Source organism: Rattus norvegicus, chromosome 2 (genome assembly GCF_036323735.1).
Source record: "Rattus norvegicus strain BN/NHsdMcwi chromosome 2, GRCr8, whole genome shotgun sequence".
NCBI lineage: Eukaryota > Metazoa > Chordata > Mammalia > Rodentia > Muridae > Rattus > Rattus norvegicus.
In genome coordinates, this window is record NC_086020.1 from 156536729 (window position 1) to 156554171 (window position 17443).

General features: G+C 39.6%; 1 protein-coding gene and 1 pseudogene across 1 annotated transcript in view; one reads left to right on the plus strand and one right to left on the minus strand.

Annotated features, from left to right (window-relative positions):
* Positions 1–17443, plus strand: part of Otol1 (otolin 1) — a 142587-nt gene that overhangs the window by 26974 nt on the left and 98170 nt on the right. The gene's annotated exons all lie outside the window — the stretch shown is intronic.
* LOC120101308 (small nucleolar RNA SNORA17) lies at positions 10151–10274 on the minus strand (annotated as a pseudogene).

Here is a 17443-nt window from a genome sequence, read left to right on the forward strand (position 1 = left end):
AGTTCTTATTGTACAGATCTTTTACTTGCTTGGTTAAAGTCACACCGAGGTACTTTATATTATTTGGGTCTATTATGAAGGGTGTCGTTTCCCTAATTTCTTTCTCGGCTTGTTTCTCTTTTGTATAGAGGAAGGCAACTGATTTATTTGAGTTAATTTTATACCCAGCCACTTTGCTGAAGTTGTTTATCAGCTTTAGTAGTTCTCTGGTGGAACTTTTGGGATCACTTAAATATACTATCATGTCATCTGCAAATAGTGATATTTTGATCTCTTCTTTTCCGATCTGTATCCCTTTGATCTCCTTTTGTTGTCTGATTGCTCTGGCTAGAACTTCAAGAACTATATTGAATAAGTAGGGAGAGAGTGGGCAGCCTTGTCTAGTCCCTGATTTTAGTGGGATTGCTTCAAGTTTCTCTCCATTTAGTTTAATGTTAGCAACTGGTTTGCTGTATATGGCTTTTACTATGTTTAGGTATGGGCCTTGAATTCCTATTCTTTCCAGGACTTTTATCATGAAGGGGTGTTGAATTTTGTCAAATGCTTTCTCAGCATCTAATGAAATGATCATGTGGTTCTGTTCTTTCAGTTTGTTTATATGATGGATCACGTTGATGGTTTTCCTTATATTAAACCATCCCTGCATGCCTGGGATGAAGCCTACTTGATCATGGTGGATGATTGTTTTGATGTGCTCTTGAATTCGGTTTGCCAGAATTTTATTGAGTATTTTTGCGTCGATATTCATAAGGGAAATTGGTCTGAAGTTCTCTTTCTTTGCTGTGTCTTTGTGTGGTTTAGGTATAAGAGTAATTGTGGCTTCGTAGAAGGAATTCGGGAGTGATCCATCTGTTTCAATTTTGTGGAATAGTTTGGATAATATTGGTATGAGGTCTTCTATGAAGGTTTGATAAAATTCTGCAGTAAACCCGTCTGGACCTGGGCTCTTTTTGGTTGGGAGACCTTTAATGACTGCTTCTATTTCCTTAGGAGTTATGGGGTTGTTTAACTGGTTTATCTGTTCCTGATTTAACTTCGATACCTGGTATCTGTCTAGGAAATTGTCCATTTCCTGAAGATTTTCAAATTTTGTTGAATATAGGTTTTTATTGTAAGATCTGATGGTTTTTTGCATTTCCTCTGAATCTGTTGTTATGTCTCCCTGTTCATTTCTGATTTTGTTAATTTGGACGCACTCTCTGTGTCCTCTCGTTAGTCTGGCTAAGGGTTTATCTATCTTGTTGATTTTCTCAAAGAACCAACTTTTGGTTCTGTTGATTCTTTCTATGGTCCTTTTTGTTTCTACTTGGTTGATTTCAGCTCTGAGTTTGATTATTTCCTGCCTTCTACTCCTCCTGGGTATATTTGCTTCTTTTTGTTCTAGAGCTTTTAGGTGTGCTGTCAAGCTGCTGACATATGCTCTTTCCTGTTTCTTTCTGCAGGCACTCAGCGCTATGAGTTTTCCTCTTAGCACAGCTTTCATTGTGTCCCATAAGTTTGGGTATGTTGTACCTTCATTTTCATTAAATTCTAAAAAGTTTTTAATTTCTTTCTTTATTTCTTCCTTGACCAGGTTATCATTGAGTAGAGCATTGTTCAATTTCCACGTATATGTGGGCATTCTTCCCTTATTGTTATTGAAGACCAGTTTTAGGCCGTGGTGGTCCGATAGCACACATGGGATTATTTCTATCTTTCTGTACCTGTTGAGGCCCGTTTTTTGACCAATTATATGGTCAATTTTGAAGAAAGTACCATGAGGAGCTGAGAAGAAGGTATATCCTTTTGCTTTAGGATAGAATGTTCTATAAATATCCGTTAAGTCCATTTGGCTCATGACTTCTCTTAGTCTGTCGACATCATTGTTTAATTTCTGTTTCCATGATCTGTCCATTGATGAGAGTGGGGTGTTGAAATCTCCCACTATTATTGTGTGAGGTGCAATGTGTGTTTTGAGCTTTAGTAAGGTTTCTTTTACGTATGTAGGTGCCCTTGTATTTGGGGCATAGATATTTAGGATTGAGAGTTCATCTTGGTGGATTTTTCCTTTGATGAATATGAAGTGTCCTTCCTTATCTTTTTTGATGACTTTTAGTTGGAAATTGATTTTATTTGATATTAGAATGGCTACTCCAGCTTGCTTCTTCTGACCATTTGCTTGGAAAGTTGTTTTCCAGCCTTTCACTCTGAGGTAGTGTCTGTCTTTGTCTCTGAGGTGTGTTTCCTGTAGGCAGCAGAATGCAGGGTCCTCGTTGCGTATCCAGTTTGTTAATCTATGTCTTTTTATTGGGGAGTTGAGGCCATTGATATTGAGAGATATTAAGGAATAGTGATTATTGTTTCCCTTTATATTCATATTTGGATGTGAGGTTATGTTTGTGTGCTTTCATTCTCTTTGTTTTGTTGCCAAGACGATTAGTTTCTTGCCTCTTCTAGGGTATAGCTTGCCTCCTTATGTTGGGCTTTACCATTTATTATCCTTTGTAGTGCTGGATTTGTAGAAAGATATTGTGTAAATTTGGTTTTGTCATGGAATATCTTGGTTTCTCCATCAATGTTAATTGAGAGTTTTGCTGGATACAGTAACCTGGGCTGGCATTTGTGTTCTCTTAGGGTCTGTATGACATCAGTCCAGGATCTTCTGGCCTTCATAGTTTCTGGCGAGAAGTCTGGTGTGATTCTGATAGGTCTCCCTTTATATGTTACTTGACCTTTTTCCCTTACTGCTTTTAATATTCTTTCTTTATTTTGTGCGTTTGGTGTTTTGACAATTATGTGACGGGAGGTGTTTCTTTTCTGGTCCAATCTATTTGGAGTTCTGTAGGCTTCTTGTATGTCTGTGGGTATCTCTTTTTTTAGGTTAGGGAAGTTTTCTTCTATGATTTTGTTGAAGATATTTACTGGTCCTTTGAGCTGGGAGTCTTCACTCTCTTCTATACCTATTATCCTTAGGTTTGATCTTCTCATTGAGTCCTGGATTTCCTGTATGTTTTGGACCAGTAGCTTTTTCTGCTTTACATTATCTTTGACAGTTGAGTCAATGATTTCTATGGAATCTTCTGCTCCTGAGATTCTCTCTTCCATCTCTTGTATTCTGTTGGTGAAGTTTGTATCTACAGCTCCTTGTCTCTTCTTTTGGTTTTCTATATCCAGGGTTGTTTCCATGTGTTCTTTCTTGATTGCTTCTATTTCCATTTTTAATTCCTTCAACTGTTTGATTGTGTTTTCCTGGAATTCTTTCAGGGATTTTTGCGATTCCTCTCTGTAGGCTTCTACTTGTTTATTAATGTTTTCCTGTGTTTCCCTAAGTGTGTTCATGTCTTTCTTGAAGTCCTCCAGCATCATGATCAAATATGATTTTGAAACTAGATCTTGCTTTTCTGGTGTGTTTGGATATTCCATGTTTGTTTTGGTGGGAGAATTGGGCTCCGATGATGGCATGTAGTCTTGGTTTCTGTTGCTTGGGTTCCTGCGCTTGCCTCTCGCCATCAGATTATCTCTAGTGTTACTTTGTTCTGCTATTTCTGACAGTGGCTAGACTGTCCTATAAGCCTGTGTGTCAGGAGTGCTGTAGACCTGTTTTCCTCTCTTTCAGTCAGTTATGGGGACAGAGTGTTCTGCTTTCGGGCATGTAGTTTTTCCTCTCTACAGGTCTTCAGCTGTTCCTGTGGGCCTGTGTCTTGAGTTCACCAGGCAGCTTTCTTGCAGCAGAAAATTTGGTCTTACCTGTGGTCCCGAGGCTCAAGTTCGCTCGTGGGGTGCTGCCCAGGGGCTCTCTGCAGCGGCAGCAACCAGGAAGACCTGTGCCGCCCCTTCAGGGAGCTTCAGTGCACCAGGGTTCCAGATGGTCTTTGGCTTTTTCCTCTGGCGTCCGAGATGTGTGTGCAGGGAGCAGTCTCTTCTGGTTTCCCGGGATTGTCTGCCTCTCTGAAGGTTTAGCTCTCCCTCCCACTGGATTTGGGTGCAGAGAACTGTTTATCCGGTCTGTTTCCTTCAGGGTCCGGCGGTGTCTCTGGCAGGGGTCCTGCCGCTCCTGGGCCCTCCCCCACGGGAGCCCAGAGGCCTTATACAGTTTCCTCTTGGGCCAGGGAAGTGGGCAGAGGTGAGCAGTGTTGGTGGTCTCTTCCGCTCTGCAGCCTCAGGAGTGCCCACCTGACCAGCGGTTGGGTCTCTCTCTCACTGGGTCTCTATTATTTTTTTTTATTGAGGATAGTTTTCGTTATCCTGGTTTTTTTTGTTATTCCAAATGAATTTGCAAATTGCTCTTCCAACTCTATGAAGAATTACGTTGGAATTTTAATGGGGATTGCATTGAATCTGTAGATTGCTTTTGACATGATGGCCAGTTTTACAATATTAATTCTGCAAGTTCATGAGCATGGGAGACCTTTTCATCTTCTGAGGTCTTCTTCAATTTCTTTCTTCAGAGACTTGAAGTTCTTGTCATACAGATCTTTCACTTGCTTGGTTAGAGTCCCAACAAGGTATTTTATATTGTTTGTGATTATTATGAAGGATGTCTTTTCCCTAATTTCTTTCTTAGCCCGTGTATCCTTTGAGTAGAGGAAAGCTACTGATTTGTTTGAGTCAATTTTATAACTAGCCACTTTGCTGAAGTTTTTTTTTTTTATTTTTTTTTAATCAGGTTTAGGAGTTCTCTTGTGAAACTTTTGGAGTTACTTAAGTATACCATCATATCATCTGCAGATAGTAATATTTTGACTTTTTGTCCAATTTGTATCCCTTTGACCTCATTCTGTTGTCTGATTGCTCTGGCTAGGAATTTAAGTACTATATTGAATAGCTAGGGAGGTAGTGGGCAGCCTTGTGTAGTCCCTGATTTTTGTGTGGTCCCTGGGATTGCTTCAAGTGTCTCTACATTTAGTTCGATGTTGGCTACTGGTTTGCTGTATATTGCCTTTACTATTTTTAGGTATGGGCTTTTAATTCCTGATCTTTCTAAGACTTTTAACATAAAGGAGTGTTGAATTTGTCAAACGCTTTTTCAGCATCTGATGAGATGATCTTGTGTGTGTTTTTTTTTCATTGAGTTTGTTTATATAGTGGATTACATTGATGGATTTGGAAATCCATCCATATATTAAACCATCCCTGCATCCCTGGGATGAAGCCTACTTGATCATGTTGAATGATCATTTTGATATGTTTTTGGATTCAGTTTGTGAGAATTTTATTGAATATTTTTGCATCGATATTCATTAGGGAAATTGGTCTGAAGTTTTCTTTCTTTGTTGGATCTTTGTGTGGTTTAGGTATAAGCATAATTATGGCTTCATAGGAGGAATTGGTTAGTGTTCTTTCTGTTTCTATTTTGTGGAATAGTTTGGACAGTATTGGAATTAGATCTATGAAGGACTGATAGAATTCTGCACTAAACCCATCTGGTCCTGAGCTATTTGTGGTTGGGAGACTTTTAATAACTGCTTCTATTTCTTTAGGAGTTATGGGACTGTTTAGATGGTTAATCTGATCCTGATTTAACTTTGGTACCTGGTATCTGTCTAGAAAATTGTCTATTTTATCTAATATTTCCAGTTTGTTGAGTATCAGCTTTTGGAGTAGGATCTGATGATTTTTTGACTTTCCTCAGTTTCTGTTGATATGTCTCTCATTTCATTTCTGATTTTGTTAATTTGGATACTATCTCTGTGCCTTCTGGTTAGTCTGGCTAAGGGTTTATCTATCTTGTTGATTCTCTCAAAGAACTAGCTCCTGATTTTGTTGATTCTTTGTATAGTTTTTTTGTTTGTTTGTTTCTGTTTGGTTGATTTTAGCCCCGAGTTTGATTATTTCCTGCCATCTACTCCTCTTGGGTGTATTTGTTTCTTTTTGTTCTAGAGCTTTTAGGTGTGCTGTCAAGTTGCTAATGTATGCTCTCTCCTGTTCCTTTCTGGAGGCACTCAGAGCTATGAGTTTTCCTCTTAGCACTGCCTTCATTGTGTCTCATAAGTTTTGGGTATTTTGTGCCTTCATTAAATTCTAAAAATTAATTTCTTCCTTTGCCAAGTTATCACTGAGTAGAGCATTGTTCAGCTTCCATGTATATGTGGGTTTTCTGTTGTTTTTGTTGTTATTGAAGACCAGCCTTAGTCTGTGGTGATTTCATAGGATGCATGGGATTATTTCAATCCCCTTGTATTTGTTGAGGCCTGTTTTGCTGACTGATTATTTGGTCAATTTTGTAGAAGGTACCATGAGGTAATGAAAAGAAGGTATATTCTTTGGTTTTAGGATGAAATGTTCTGTAAATATCTGCTAAATCCATTTGGTTCATAACTTCTGTTATTTTCACTGTGTTTCTGTTTAGTTTCTGTTTCCATGAAATTTCCATTGATGGGAGTTGGGTGTTGAAGTCTCCCACTATTATTGTGTAAGGTGCAATGTGTGCTTTGAGATTTAGTAAGGTTTCTTTTATGAATGTGGGTGCCCTTGTATTTGGAGCATAGATATTTAGGATTGAGAGTTTATCTTGATGGATTTTTCCTTTGATGAATATAGTGTCCTTCCTTATCTTTTTTGATAACTTTTGGTTGAAAGTCAATTTTATTCTATATTAGGATGGCTTTTCCAGCTTGTTTCTTGGGACCGTTTCCTTGGAGAATATTTTTCCAGCCTTTTACTCTGAGGTAGTGTCTTTCTTTGTCACTGAGGTGTGTTTCCTGTATGCAGCAAAATGCTGTGTCCTGTTTATGTATCCAGTCTGTTAGTCTATGTCTTTATTGGGGGAATTGAGTCCGTTGATGTTAAGAAATATTAGGAAATAGTGATGGTTGTATCCTGTTATTTTTGTTGTTAAAGGTGGGATTATGTTTGTGTGGCTCTCTTCTTTTGGATTTATAGCAAGAAGACTACTTTCTTGCTTTTTGTAGGGTGTAGTTTACTTTCTTGTGTTGTAGTTTTCCATCTATTATCCTTTGTAGGGCTAGATTTGTGGAAAGATAATATGTAAATTTTGTTTTGTCATGGAATATCTTAGTTTCTCCATCTATGGCAATTGAGAATTTTGCTGGGTATATTAGTCTGGGCTGGCATTTGTGTTCTCTTAGGGTCTGTATGACATTTGCCAAGGGTCTTCTGGCTTTCATAGTCTCTGGTGAGAAGTCTGGTGTAAGTCTGATAGGTCTGCCTTTATATTTTACTTGACTTTTCCCCCTTACTGCTTTTAATATTTTTTCTTTGTTTTGTGTATTTGGTGTTTTAACTATCATGTAACTGGAGGAATTTCTTTTCTGGTCCAATCTACTTGGAGTTCTGTAGGCTTCTTGTATGTTTATGGGCATCTCTTTCTTTAGGTTAGGGCAGTTTTCTTCTATAATTTTGTTGAAGATATTTACTAGCCCTTTAAGGTGGGAGTCTTTATTCTCTTCTATACCTATTTTGCTTTGGTTTGATCTTCTTATTGTGTCCTGGATTTCCTGAATGTTTTAGGTTAGGAGCTTTTTGCCTTTTCCATTTTCTTTGACAGTTGTGTCAATGTTTTCTATGGTATCTTCTGTCCCTGAAATTCTTTCTTCTATGTCTTGTATTCTGTTGGTAATGCTTGTGTCTATGACTCCTGATCTGTTTCCTAGGTTTTCTATCTCTGGGGTTGTCTCTCTTTGTGATTTCTTTATTGTTTCTATTTCCATTTTTAGATCCTGGATTGTTTTGCTCAGTTCCTTCACCTGTTTGGTTGTGTTTTCCTTTAATTCTTTAAGGAATTTTTGTGTTTCCTCTTTAAGAGCTTCTACCTGCTTACCTGTGTTTTCCTGTATTTCTTTAAATGAGTTATTGATGTCCTTCTTAAAGTCCTCTATCATCATCATGAGATGTGATTTTAAATCCAAATCTTGCTTTTTTGGTGTTTTGGGATATCTAGTATTTACTTTGGTGGGAGAGCTGGGTTCTGAAGATGCCAAATGGCCTTGATTTCTGTTTCTTAGTCTCTTGCACTTGCCTCTCACCGTCTGGTTATCTTTGCTGTTAGCTGTTCTTGCTGTCTCTGACAGTGGTTTGACCCTCCTATAAGCCTGTGTGTCAGCACTCCTGGAGACTGGCTTTCTTCCAGCAGGATTTGGGTACAGAGAGTTGTGTCACAGGCAGAAACTGAAAGGATCCTGTCCCAGACTGCTCCTAGGTTCCTGTGTTTAGAGGGCTCCAAGCAGGTTCCTCTACCAGGAATGTGAGCAAAAGTGGTGTTATCCCCTGTGCTCTTAGGATTGTCTGCACTTATGAGAGTCCCGCTCTCTCCCCATGGAATCTGCATACAGAGAGCTCTGCTCTCGGGTGTGTCACTGCTCCTAGAGATCGACTTTTTTTTGACTCCATGATTCTAAATGTGTAACTTAATACAGTTTTTAAGAGAGAGAGAGAGAGAGAGAGAGAGAGAGAGAGAGAGAGAGAGAGAGAGAGAGGAGTTAGGTGAGTAGATGGTGGAGGAGATGCTGGGATGAGCTGGGGTGGGGGGAGAATGAGTGTGATCAAAATATAGTGCATAAGATTCTCAAAGGATAAATAAATGCACAAAAAAGGATGTTCGGAATGCTCACGTATTTATTCACCACTTATATTTCTTTGTAAAGCTGTCCAACTCATTTTCCCATTTAAGACTGGATTGTTGTTCTGTGTTTAATTTTTGAGTTCTTTGTATGTTGTGGACATTGACCCCTGAGGTAACTAGCGGGTCACATATTTCTCACCATGCAGGCTTCTTTTCACTATGATGCTTGTTTCCTTTGCTGTGCACACAACCGTTAGTATTATTTTATTTACATTATGAATATTTATATTATTACAACATTGTTTTTTAAATAATACTTGATATTACTTCGTGGACCTGTGGAGTTCTGCCCAAAAAAGTCTTCATCCATATTTTAGAATGTTTGCCCCATGTTTTCTTGTAGTAGCTTCTAAGTCTTAAGCGCTGATAAAGACTTCAATCCATTTTGAGTTGATTGTCCTACAGGTTGAGAGAGCAAGGATGTATTTTCATTGTCCTCCATGTGAACACTTAGTCTCCCGAGCACCATTTCTTGGAGAGGTTGTCTTTTTTGGTGTTTTCAGTGGAAACCTAGTAGCTTGACTTGTGTGGGTTTATTTCTGGCTCCTGTAGTCTAAGTCACTGACTTGATGTGCGTTCTTATGGCAAGTACCATGTACCATGTTGGTCTTGCTGTTAGGGTTCCACAGTGCAATTTGAGATGAGCTGTTCCAGCATCTGTGGCTCATCTTTTTTGTTGTCATGCACTCCAGTTGTTCATCAGTGGGGTACATGTTGAGGTAGGCTAATTCGAAGTCTTGCATCTGGGCCTAAGAGTGTGTCTTTCCCTCATCTGTGCCACCATCCAGCAGACAAGAGGCTCAGTCCATCTCCCACACTCACACCGTCTGGCACGGATCACCTGCATCCCCATATCTAGGGCCACTCTTCTGTGCTTGCCATTGGTGGCAATGGGCAAGGGGACACCTCTCCCCTACCCATTTCATCCCATAGCTGACAAGTTTTAAGGCCAACTCTCCCAAACTTACACCCTTGGCACCAGCTCACTACCTCCCAGCCCCCATCCCAATGAGGGTCGTTTCTACTGTGCTGCCCAGGTGAGGTGCATGACATGCTCTCCTGAGTGCTGCAGTCGATGAGGGGCCCTTGCCCCTCTCCTGCTCTCATATTTCCAGAGCCAGCTCTCTCAAGATGTCCAGCTGAGGAGTGGGACCAGTTCTGCACAGCCTGACATCAACATGTCTCTGGGAAGAAGCTCAGACCAGTGATGCATCCCTGGCTTTTGATGGCAATAGGCCACTACTGTTGCAGTGTCACAGACCCAGATGTGGCCCCAGTGGCAGCACAGGCCATGGCCCCTTCATGGGTCCATGTGGTATCACAGGCTACTTACACCAGACTGTTCCTTATTACCCTTGAGTCTCCAGTTCTGCCTCTCTTCATTGTGCCCACATCCTTTTTTTTATCTTCCATTTCTCCACCACTTACTTGCTTCTCTTAGTGGCATAGGGCTCTCTAGGTTTCTGGGGTAGTCTCAGGAGTGCTGTGCCCCACATATGGCTCCAAACAGGGGTCTTCTTGGGCATGGTAGGCCCACCCAGGCCTGTGTGGCCCCAACTGGTGGTTGTCTCATGCTCACTTTTTTCAGGGAATGTTGGAGTACTAATTATTCAGATGCTCACAGCCTGAGTATAGACATAGCCTCTCTCCTCTCTGCCACCTACTGACGCACATGTGACACAGCTGCCATCCCTGTAATGGCTCTAGGGGCAGGGTCTCTTGTAGCTTTTAAACTTGTTTATTGGTGTTCTGTAGTCTTAGCCTGTAATGTGACATGCATATCCTGTAATGTGACATGAATCAATTCTCTTTTAGTTGTGTCTACTATGAGTTCTAAGTGCCTACAGTGCTTGTATGTCCACATCTTTCTCTAGATTTGTGAAATTCTCCGCTTTAGTTTCATTGAATGGGTTTCCCGTGCATTTAGTTTGAGTCTCAGCTCCTCACATCATATGGATTGTTAGATTTAATAATCCACTGAATTACAAACTAGTGCTACTCAACTGTACATGGATGCAAAGCTATCCACTGGAGTATAGTGACTGTACTAGAGGCCACACACCTAAAGAAAATGGACTCTTTTTTCCCCCAGTAGCCATTAACTGCCAACTGTCTATATAGTTCCTCAGCTAGGGGTAAGGCCTCCTAAAACCCCCTCCCCTCAGTCTGTGTAGAAATGTTGAGTGGCTTGGTCCTGCACAGGCAACTATAGCTTCCATGAACTCCCAAGTGCATCAGCCCTGCTCTGTGCAAAAGACATGGCTATGTGATGTCCTCCCTTAACTCTGGCCCCAACAATCTTTACTGTGCTTTCTTCCATGTTCCTGGAGCCTTGGGGGAAAGAAGGTGTGGACATATGCTATATTTTAAGGTAAAATTTAATTGAAATGTGAAATATTGTTATTTACAAATGTTAGTACATTTACTTAGTGTACGTACATATGTATGTATGTATGTGTATATTTTAATACTATGACATGTATATGCAAGTCAAAAGACTCCTAACAGGAGTCAGTTTTCTTCTTCCACTATGGAGATGGGGAATTGAACTTGGTAATCAGGCTGAATGACAACTCACTGAGCCATCTTGCTGGTCCCATCATTGTTTTAAATACCGAATGAATTTACTTAAAAATTTGTCACATGAAGTCTAGCAAATTTGTTACATGCGTTGTATTTATTTGTAATCTTCTCTCATATATTTTGACAGTTTGTATTTTTGCTCTGAAAACATGACTTGGGAGTATTGTTTTTTTTTTTTTCTTTATTTCTGCTTATAAAGGCACATGTGAACACAAGAAACCACTAAAAGCTTTTTCCCCAGGGAGTGAAAGTTTCTTTAAACCACCATTATAATAGCCTTTACTGATTCATTTATTTCAGGTGTGTGATTTAAGCTCCCTGAGGAACTGTCTGTGACCTATAATCTTGAACCCATTTTTGGCCTGATGAGTGGAAGGATGTTTTAAACATTCTTTCTCTTCATACCCAGACTCCATTAAAAAGCTTGGGAAGAGGCACAGATGCCTGTGTCTGGCCAGCATTTGAAGGAAGCCATAACGTCTACTACCATTGCCATTTTTCATAGTCATGCAGATGGAGTGGAAAGCAATATCGGTCTTCAAGTGCAGAATTCATTCATTCTTGTGCCTGAAGAGCCAGTCATTGAAAAATTGTTTATTTCCATAAATAAGGAGTCACAAAACATAAATCAGAAGTAATCTGTTTTTAATGATGCTGTGGGATGTTGTGAAGGACTACACAGGTTGGTTTGAATCAAAATGGACTTCATAGGCTGATAAGAAATTGCCCTCTTAGGAGGTGTGGCCTTGTTGGAGGAGGTGTGACCTTGTTGGAAGAAATGTGTCACTGGGGGTGTGCTTTGAGGTTTCAGAAGCTCAAGACAGGTCTAGTGTTTTCTTTTTCTGTTATCTGTTGATCCAGATGTAGAAATCTCAGATCCTTCTCCAGTCCTATTACAAACCACCATGCTTCTTGTCACAATGACAATGGACTAAACCTCTGACTTATAAGCCAGTCCCAGTTAAATTTTTTTTTTAATTTACTATGGTCATGGTGTCTCTTCACAGCAATGAAACCTTAACAAAGGCAGATGGTACCAGGAACTGGGGTTGTTGTCATAGACCCAACCATGCTTTTGTTGGGAGGAATGTTTGGACTTTGGGTTAAAAAAATCAGTGGAATGCTTGCTTTAAGTGGGGCTTAATGGGCCATAATAGTAGGAGCATGGAAGAGAGTGGTGCTGAGGTGGTTTGAAATTTGAGGCCTGTTTTGTGACTGATTATATGGTCAATTTTGTGGAAAGTACCATGAGGTGTTGAGAAGAAGGTATAATCTTTCGGTTTAGAATGAAATGTTCTATAAATCCCTGTTAAGTTCATTTGGTTCATAACTTCTGTTAGTTTCTCTACATCTCTGTTTAATTTCTGTTTCCATGATCTGTCCATTGATGAGAGTGGGGTGTTGAAATCTCCTACTATTATTGTGTGAGGTGCAGTGTGTGCTTTGAGCTTTAGTAAGGTTTCTTTTACGTATGTAGGGGCCCTTGTATTTGAAGCATAGATATTTAGGAATGAGAGTTCATCTTGGTGGATTTTTTCTTTGATGAATATGAAGTGTCCTTCCTTATCTTTTTTGATAACTTTTGGTTGAAAGTTGATTTTATTTGATATTAGAATGGCTACTCCAGCTTGTTTCTTTGACAATTTGCTTGGAAATTTGCTTTCCAGCCTTTTACTCTGTGGTATTGTGTGTCTCTGTCTCTGAGATCTCTTTCCTGTATGCAGCAAAATGCTGGGTCCTTGTTACGTAGCCAGTCTGTTACTTTACATCTTTTTTGGGGGGGAGGAACTGAGTTGATTGATGTTAATAGATATTAAGTAATAGTTATTGTTGTTTTCTGTTTTTGTTGTTGTTGTTGTTGTTAGAGGTGGAATTATGTTTGTGTGTCTCTCTTCTTTTGGTTTCATTGCAAGAGATTATGTTCTCGATTTTTTTAGGTTGTAATCTCTCTCCTTGTGTTGAGTTTTGCTGGATATAGCATCCTGGGCTGGCATTTGTGTTCTCTTAGCGTCTGTATGACATCTGCCCAGGATCTTCTGGCTTTTGTAGTCTCTGGTTAGAAGTGTGCTGTAATTCTTATAGGTCTGCCTTTATATGTTACCTGACCTTTTTACCTTACTGCTTTTAATATTCTTTCTTTTTTTTATGTTTTCACTGTTCTTTTTTTTTAATATTTTTTCTTTGTTTTGTGCATTTGGTGTTTGACTATTATGTGGCAGGAGGAATTTCTTCTCTGGTCCAATCTATTTGGAGTTATGTAGGCTTCTTGTATGCTTATGGGCATTTCTTTCTTTAGGTTAGAGGAGTTTTCTTCCATGATTTTGTTGAAGATATTTACTGTCCCTTTAAGTTTGGAGTCTTCATCCTCTTCTATACCTATTATCCTTAGGTTTGATCTTCTTATTGTGTCCTGGATTGCCTGGATGCTTTGGGATAGGAGCTTTTAGCATCCCCCCCCCCCAATCGATAAGATATAATTGCCCACCTAGACATACAAAGCCATGTAGACATCTATTCCTTAAGATAACAACCTGTAAATGTGCAAAGAGGAATCTTTGATAAGCCTCTATGTTTTCCCCATAGAGGAAAACATATGCATATCCTCTATGCTTCCTCTCCTTGCTCCAGTCTCCTCCTCTCTCTAAACTTTTCTCCTGACTATCCTGCCTTCTCACCCAATGACAGACCTCATTCTATCTTGTACCTGCCTTCACCTGTGTGATGACATTTTTATCATTTTTGTCTAAATAAAAAAATTTTCTCTCAAATATAAGCTGGGTACAACTATTATCATTTTGTAATTAAAAGCATAAAATATACCTAACACCTAGTCCAACATTTTATCAGTTAAACAGAACATTTAGTTATTTATTACAGCTTAAGAAAGACTTAAAATCTATATTATATTCTGGCTAGATTGTATACTATCTGATAACTATCTAATAAAATATGTATTTTCAAAGTTAAATAGCCTGATAGACTATGAGACTATAATCAGTCTTCAACCCCATCAGAAATCTGAGAAGGAGCAATTATCTATAAACCCTGAAGGGCTGATAATTCTGGCTTGTCAAAGATTATCAGTCAACTATTCTGCATAAGGTATTCCTTTTTGGACAGTATTTTTCTGTAGATGAAATAGGCAGTTTCTGCCCAGTGGCTCCCTAGCCACAAAGTATTTGCCTAACCTGGAGGTAGAGATTTTCATTTCTTCATTAAGGCCAAAGGGGAACTGGTAGGGGCAGGTATGTTTCAATACAAGATAAATAACTTTAAATCTCATATTTTGTGGATTTCTGACGTTTTTGAAAATCATCTACCTATATGAGGTAATCTGACTGTTGTCCATTAACTTATCTTATTATATTATCTTGAAAGTACTTTAACAAACTCAGAGCCATTTGTGTTTTACATTATCTTTGATGATTGTGTCGATGTTTTCTATGGTGTCTTCTGCTCCTGGGATCCTCTCTTCTATCTCTTGTATTCAGATCTATTCCCTAGATTTTCTATCTCCAGGGTTGTCTCCCTTTGTGCTTTCCTTTTTTTTTTTTAATTTTCTTTTTCTTTTTTTTTTATTAACTTGAGTATTTCTTATATACATTTCGAGTGTTATTCCCTTTCCCGGATTCCGGGCAAACATCCCCCTCCCCCCTCCCCTTCCTTATGGGTGTTCCCCTCCCAACCCTCCCCCCACTGCCGCCCTCCCCCCATAGACTAGTTCACTGGGGGTTCAGTCTTAGCAGGACCCAGGGCTTCCCCTTCCACTGGTGCTCTTACTAGGATATTCATTGCTACCTATGGGGTCAGAGTCCAGGGTCAGTCCATGTATAGTCTTTAGGTAGTGGCTTAGTCCCTGGAAGATCTGGTTGCTTGGCATTGTTGTACCTATGGGGTCTCGAGCCCCTTCAAGCTCTTCCAGTTCTTTCTCTGATTCCTTCAATAGGGGACCTATTCTCAGTTCAGGGGTTTGCTGCTGGCATTCGCCTCTGTATTTGCTGTATTCTGGCTGTGTCTCTCAGGAGCGATCTACATCCGGCTCCTGTTGGTCTGCACTTCTTTGCTTCATCCATCTTGTCTAATTGGGTGGCTGTATATGTATGGGCCACATGTGGGGCAGGCTCTGAATGGCTGTTCCTTCAGTCTCTGTTTTAATCTTTGCCTCTCCCTTCCCTGCCAAGGGTATTCTTTTTCCTCATTTAAAGAAGGAGTGAAGCATTCACATTTTGATCATCCGTCTTGAGTTTCGTTTGTTCTAGGGATCTAGGGTAATTCAAGCATTTGGGCTAATAGCCACTTATCAATGAGTGCATACCATGTATGTCTTTCTGTGATTGGGTTAGCTCACTCAGGATGATATTTTCCAGTTCCAACCATTTGCCTACGAATTTCATAAACTCGTTGTTTTTGATAGCTGAGTAATATTCCATTGTGTAGATGTACCACATTTTCTGTATCCATTCCTCTGTTGAAGGGCATCTGGGTTCTTTCCATTTTCTGGCTATTATAAATAAGGCTGCGATGAACATAGTGGAGCACGTGTCTCTTTTATATGTTGAGGCATCTTTTGGGTATATGCCCAAGAGAGGTATAGCTGGATCCTCAGGCAGCTCAATGTCCAATTTTCTGAGGAACCTCCAGACTGATTTCCAGAATGGTTTTACCAGTCTGCAATCCCACCAACAATGGAGGAGTGTTCCTCTTTCTCCACATCCTCGCCAGCATCTGCTGTCACCTGAGTTTTTGATCTTAGCCATTCTCACTGGTGTGAGGTGAAATCTCAGGGTTGTTTTGATTTGCATTTCCCTTATGACTAAAGATGTTGAGCATTTCTTTAGGTGTTTCTCAGCCATTCCGCATTCCTCAGCTGTGAATTCTTTGTTTAGCTCTGAACCCCATTTTTTAATAGGGTTATTTGTTTCCCTGCGGTCTAACTTCTTGAGTTCTTTGTATATTTTGGATATAAGGCCTCTATCTGTTGTAGGATTGGTAAAGATCTTTTCCCAATCTGTTGGTTGCCGTTTTGTCCTAACCACAGTGTCCTTTGCCTTACAGAAGCTTTGCAGTTTTATGAGATCCCATTTGTCGATTCTTGATCTTAGAGCATAAGCCATTGGTGTTTTGTTCAGGAAATTTTTTCCAGTGCCCATGTGTTCCAGATGCTTCCCTAGTTTTTCTTCTATTAGTTTGAGTGTATCTGGTTTGATGTGGAGGTCCTTGATCCACTTGGACTTAAGCTTTGTACAGGGTGATAAGCATGGATCGATCTGCATTCTTCTACATGTTGACCTCCAGTTGAACCAGCACCATTTGCTGAAAATGCTATCTTTTTTCCATTGGATGGTTTTGGCTCCTTTGTCAAAAATCAAGTGACCATAGGTGTGTGGGTTCATTTCTGGGTCTTCAATTCTATTCCATTGGTCTATCTGTCTGTCTCTGTACCAATACCATGCAGTTTTTATCACTATTGCTCTGTAATACTGCTTGAGTTCAGGGATAGTGATTCCCCCTGAAGTCCTTTTATTGTTGAGGATAGCTTTAGCTATCCTGGGTTTTTTGTTATTCCAGATGAATTTGCAAATTGTTCTGTCTAACTCTTTGAAGAATTGGATTGGTATTTTGATGGGGATTGCATTGAATCTGTAGATTGCTTTTGGTAAAATGGCCATTTTTACTATATTAATCCTGCCAATCCATGAGCATGGGAGATCTTTCCATCTTCTGAGATCTTCTTCAATTTCTTTCCTCAGTGTCTTGAAGTTCTTATTGTATAGATCTTTTACTTGCTTGGTTAAAGTCACACCGAGGTACTTTATATTATTTGGGTCTATTATGAAGGGTGTCGTTTCCCTAATTTCTTTCTCGGCTTGTTTCTCTTTTGTACAGAGGAAGGCAACTGATTTATTTGAATTAATTTTATACACAGCCACTTTGCTGAAGTTGTTTTTCAGCTTTAGTAGTTCTCTGGTGGAACTTTTGGGATCACTTAAATATACTATCATGTCATCTGCAAATAGTGATATTTTGACCTCTTCTTTTCCGATCTGTATCCCTTTGATCTCCTTTTGTTGTCTGATTGCTCTGGCTAGAACTTCAAGAACTATATTGAATAAGTAGGGAGAGAGTGGGCAGCCTTGTCTAGTCCCTGATTTTAGTGGGATTGCTTCAAGTTTCTCTCCATTTAGTTTAATGTTAGCAACTGGTTTGCTGTATATGGCTTTTACTATGTTTAGGTATGGGCCTTGAATTCCTATTCTCTCCAGGACTTTTGTCATGAAGGGGTGTTGAATTTTGTCAAAT